We start from the raw sequence: 6128 nt of genomic DNA on the forward strand, positions 1-6128 counted from the left end.
AGAGTCATCCCTAATCAAATATGGCTTGTGCAGTACCTTATAAGAGTAATAGAAAATGACAAATTGGAAAAAGATGCACCTATAAACTGTCCCTGGGTATGCACCTCAGCACAGATCATCTGGGGCTTCCTCCCCAAATCTGGAAGGGGAAAGGCAAGAGATTGTCCAAAGCACTTTATAGGAGCAAGTCCTTGCCAGAAGTATGATTTCAACCTCTTGTACAGTAAGAGAATGATTTCTGTTACCTTTAACTGTCTAGTTTGTATTACTTTTTTTAAATATAGGTCCTAGGGAATTGAATGAAATTATTCATCATATGGATTGTACACTTTAAAAATTATTTGCATAATAGTATTCTATCACCATCAGGCCCTCCCGTTGATCGTCGATTTGCTCGAGCGGGCCCAGTAACGTCTCCATTGGAGACTTTGTTGTTACTGTGTCTGGCATATTGAATACTCTCGGTAGCTTGCCGGGCTCTCCGAGAGGGGCGGAGGAATCGAACTCGGGTCGGCCATGTTGGCCACTTGTAAGGCGAACGCCCTACCCGCTGTGCTATGGCTAATAATAATATATTTTCTACATGTCCATTAATCTAATAGAGCTATGTTTTAGCTATAAGAAAAAAAAAGCTTTTGTGAGCTAGTGGAGAGAAAAGCAACCAAATCTGACATCACCTAATAATAAATTTTGATTTAGAAATGATAAAATATAATAGTGGCATTTGCTTGTGACCCCCTGGGTCTCCACAGATGGGGAAGAAGGCAGGAGGGTCTCTGCTCCCAGGTCCTGTTAGAATCAAGAGTCCAGAGTCACAAAGTTCCACATTACCTGGGTTTCATACGGCTTTGCTCATGCGTGAGGCTCGGTCCAAGCGTCTAGAAAGTGGCCTGGAGCGTGGCAAAGGGTGTCTCACCTTATTTCTCACCTGCCCCCTCCTGGGGCTTCCCAAATGAAAACAGTCCAGTGGCATGGTTATACATTTTGTGCTCCCTTCCGGGAGAAGCAGCTGTGAGTTCTGGAGGGTGACCGATGAGATCATCTGACGCCAGCAGGGAGTGGCATCTGGGTGTGACCCAGATAATATACGTTCTACCAATTTTCCATGATTACCATACCGTGTTTGATGGGGTTCAAACAAAAAGCAACACATTTATAGAAATATATATATATTTCTTTCTAAATGTGTTATATATATATATATATATGCTTCATGGAGAGCCCAGCAGGCTACCAAGAGTGTCCCGCCCACATGGACAGAGTCTGGCAAGATTGCAGCGTGTTCCATGTGCCAAAAGCAGTAACTATAACAGGTCTCAGTCCCCTGACTCTGAAAGAGCCTCCAATTTTTGGGAAAGATGAGTTCAGAGAGGCTGGTAAAATATCTGGGCTGGGACAAAGGGATGTTACTAGCGCCTGCTTGAGTAAATCAAGGAACAACCGGGATTACAGTGATATAGTGATCACCTTCGGGCAGAGTCTCCTGCCCCCATGCCTGGCTGCCATCACCAGGGCCCCTTGAAGGGGGGCGGGTTAAGTTTCCCTCCCTGCCCCAAGCAGAAGCCCCAGCAGCTGAAGGCCTCTGGAACCCAGCCACAACCAGACTTAAGAGCACTTTCCACATGTTCGTATGAGCCTCACCCATAAGGAACTGGCAGAGGAACCCAGATGTGCGGGACCTGGGACTGAGATCTCCAAGCCTGCTCGGATGGGAACTGGGCCTCCTCCACCCAGATCCCCCATCTTCCAGTAGCTAAGCGTTACACTCACCAACTGCCCCTGGCTCTGTGTAGCTTGTCTAGTTTAAGTTTATTGTCTATGTCTCGCATGGCAAGTCTGGCAAGCTCCCCGTGGCATATTCTATATGCCAAAACCCAGTTACAATGATGGGTCTCATTCCCCTAACCCTGAAAAAGCCTCCAACATGGCACTTGCTAAAATCTCAGGGCTAGGATGAATGGAGACATTGATTGGTACCTGCTCGAGAAAATCAATGAACAACGGAAATCTGTGAACAATGGGATGACAGTGATACCGTGATACAGTGAAAATATAATAAATTTAAGATCGCTCTGAAATATACAACTACTACAAAGATAGGAAAATCAGAAACTATAATCATGCCCTTGATAAATTACAGCTTGGAGAAACAAAATTATGTGTGGAAATAGTTAACAATTACAGTAAAAGTTCTGATGATGAAGTAAATAGACACCACCTTGACTCTTTCCACTTCACCCTCGTCAGTATTTTGGATTTGCTCGAGCTCGAGCGGGCCCAGTAATGTCTCCATTGGAGACTTTGTTGTTACTGTGTCTGGCATATCGAATACTCTCGGTAGCTTGCCGGGCTCTCCGAGAGGGGCGGAGGAATCGAACTTGGGTCGGCCATGTTGGCCGCTTGTAAGGCGAACGCCCTACCCGCTGTGCTATCGCTCCAGCCCTCAATTAATAATTAAATTGCCAATATCATCTTTGTGATACACATTTAATTAAGAATACCAGTTAAGGAACTAAGGGAAATTACAATATAAGCAACATAAATAATATTTAAAACGCTGTACTGCCACTTTTTGTGCCTCGTTCCAATTTGTATATCTTTGTTATCCTGTAACAATCCTAAAACTATGCAGAGGCCTTCAGCTGCTGGGGCTTCTGCTCGGAGCGGGGAGAGAAACTTAACTCACCCCACTTCAACAATTAAATAAGACTTAATACGTAAATTCCACCTCTTAGTTAAAGGTTATTTATAACTTTGAAATGGGCTGGAGAGGAGGGGGTGCAGGGTGCATGCATGGTCTTTCCGCGAGGCAGTCAGCTTTGATCCTTGGTACCACAGGGTTTCCTGAGGAACACCAAAAGCGGGACTGAACAAAGATCTGTGAGTAGCCCTTGAGCACCAATAAATGTGGTCCTACCTCCCCAAATAAAACAATTGTAGTTTAATATTATTCTTTACCCACTTGATTTGGTAAAGGCCCTCCCGTTGATTGTCGATTTGCTCGAGCGGGCCCAGTAACGTCTCCATTGGAGACTTTATTGTTACTGTGTCTGGCGTATCAAATACTCTCGGTAGCTTGCCGGGCTCTCCGAGAGGGGCGGAGGAATCGAACTCAAGTCGGCCATGTTGGCCGCTTGTAAGGCGAACGCCCTACCCGCTGTGCTATCGCTCCAGCCCCCTGTGCTATCGCTCCAGCCCCCGAGTTCGATTCCTCCGCCCCTCTCGGAGAGCCCGGCAAGCTACCGAGAGTATTCGATATGCCAGACACAGTAACAACAAAGTCTCCAATGGAGACGTTACTGGGCCCGCTCGAGCAAATCGATGATCAACGGGAGGGCCTCTACTCTACCCACATGATATGTAATTTGAAATTTAAAATATGCTTCATTCTCTATCTCATCCCATTTCACCCATTTAGGTCTTGATGCTCTTTCTTATAGACACCTTATTTCTGTAGTCATAGCATATTGTTTCATCTGCAGATACTATTTCACTCTATCCTCATAACCTCTATCATACCCTTTCAAGCTTTCTATTTCAATAGTCATATTTTCTTGAAAAGTTCTTCCAAAAATTTCTTGAATCAATCAAATATCTCCAGCATATATCCTTGTGATCATATGATGTCTCCATCATAATGTGAAATGGACTTAGTACTATACTTATTAATAGAAAAATATTAAGAAACTTGTCTCAGTAAACTAAAATTTCACACTTACCCTAATGCAACTTAACTATAAAAAAGAAAATTTTAGGCTGAGTATGTAACTCCTCAGAAGATCCCTTGTCTTGCGAGACTTTGGGTTCAATCTCTGGCACTTATAAAAATAAATAATTTTCTAAGAAAGCATATCTGTGTAATGAGTTGAATGTGCATATAAAATGTGACAAACATTTTTAAATGTACTTTTTAATGTTTTGGGGAGATGGAGTTTGGGCCATACTCACTGTGATCAGAGTTTTCTACTGTTCTGTGCTCATGGATCACTTTTGGCAGTGCTTGATAGATCATCTGTGGTGACGAGGGTCAACTGGGGTTTATTGTGGGCAAGACAAATAACATATCTCCTGTTCTTACTCCCCAGCCTCCATATTTCTCTGAATTTATAGATAATAAAAAACCCATTAGTTCTGATAGGACAAACTGAATCATATATCAAAGTAATTTTTAAATACACGTTTGATGTGCTGATATTTAAACACACAAAAATACCTAATATGAACTATGTTTTCATTGGAAACGTATAATGATAATCTTCCCATAGTTGTAAAGACTTTCATGTAATTTTCTCAATGAAACTATAAGTTTTATAATTATCAAAGATAAACAAAGGTTCTGTAAGTCAATAAACTTTTACTGTGCCCAATTTGAAATTTCTTCCAGTCAAGTACAATTTGACTAAGATAGATTATTTATTCAATACAATAGCAACTTTATTTTGTTGATAACACAATTTAATTAGCCATGCTGAATACTTAGAATTTTTTGCTGAATCTGTGAAATTATATTTAGGAAGTCTGAGTGCAACACACTTCTGACAAATGTTTACAGTACTGCAATAATATACAATAGACATAATTATTGCAAAGTAAAATAATAGAATTGTACTTGCCTAATAGATATGAAATGTCTATTCCCTTCACCTCCACTCAAACACATACCTTTTTCTTCTGTCTGTTTTTGCAGTAACCAGAGGCTGCACAAACCCTTAGCTGAAGTGTGCATGCCAATTATGATTATAGTACTTGGACACACTTTAGTTGTGTTCACTCATATGTTCATAGGGAGAGGGTCAAACTCCTGACATGGGGCATACATATTCAGTTGTAAAGCTCAAGGGTTTCCACCTACTGATTTTGTTTTTCACACTAACCTGACTGCAGCCTGGGCAGGTCATCTCAGAACAGAAGCTGCCATGAATAAAGAGCAGACATGGAAGAATCCTGGTGCATCTGTTGATCAAACCCCTGGTCTCACACCTACAAGGATACAATTTAACCACTGAGCTTAACTATCATCCCTGAAATGATTCCTCTCTCCTTCCCTTTCTGTCCCTCCACTCTCTTTCTCTCCTCTCCTCTCCTTGCCTCTCTTCTCCTCTCCTCTACATCTAGTTTTATCCAGGTTTATTTCTATTTCAGTGCTCAGGAGTCATTCTTAGCAGTGATCAGTAGTCCATAGATGGTGCAGGGATTGAATCCAGATTGACCACATGCAAGGCAAGAGCTTTACCTAATCTACTATCTCATTAGCCCCTAAACAAGGTTTTAAAAACAAATGCAGTAGTTTGCAAAAGTGCTCAAGACCAGAAATTTAGTTTATAAACCTGGGTTTAATTACAAATACACATGTGACTATAGTAAAGATGCTTAACATCTCTGAAGTTCATTTATCCCATATCAAAAAAGCAAAAGCATAAACTTTTCCCTGATAGAGTAAAATGAAAAAAATCTCACAATCACCATCAGATAAGCTGTTAATAGTGGACTTTACTATTGTGTCATTATCCAAAATATTATTACCCAAAATACATTTATTTTTCTGCCTTTTCATACAAACCATTAATGTATAGATTTAAGGTATAAACTGAAGTGTATTTATTTCTGTAACAAAAATGCTTCCTGGAATATATATTCACTAGAAAAATTCAAAGCAAAATTGATACTGGAGTGCTTTAAGTTTCCTCCAATCAAAGTATTTTAGATTTATGAATGCTGAACTAAGAGTCTGCAACCCATTTATAAACATGGGCTGTATAAGAACCAATTTTGTGCTTTAAAATGTTACTATATCTTTGGAAAAATTTCCTAATGTAAGATTAGATATTCTTTTAGAAAAATTTTGGTAAAAGTAATGAGAAAACAGGAAATATAGATTATTAGTAATATAAAATTTATGGTGAATCAAGGCATAAGAGAGAGTCTGAGAAATTATTTGGAATTTCATCATTGAGTTAATATTAGTAAGTAAAGTAAGTAAAGGCCCTCCCGTTGTTCATCGATTTGCTCGAGCGGGCCCAGTAACGTCTCCATTGGAGACCTTGTTTTTACTGTGTTTGGCATATCGAATATGTCACGGGGAGCTTGCCAGGCTCTGCCGTGCGGGTGAGATACTCTAGGTTAGTTGC

The sequence above is a fragment of the Sorex fumeus genome, unplaced genomic scaffold, assembly GCF_029834395.1.
Source record: "Sorex fumeus unplaced genomic scaffold, SorFum_2.1 ptg000043l, whole genome shotgun sequence".
Classification (NCBI taxonomy): Eukaryota; Metazoa; Chordata; class Mammalia; order Eulipotyphla; family Soricidae; genus Sorex; species Sorex fumeus.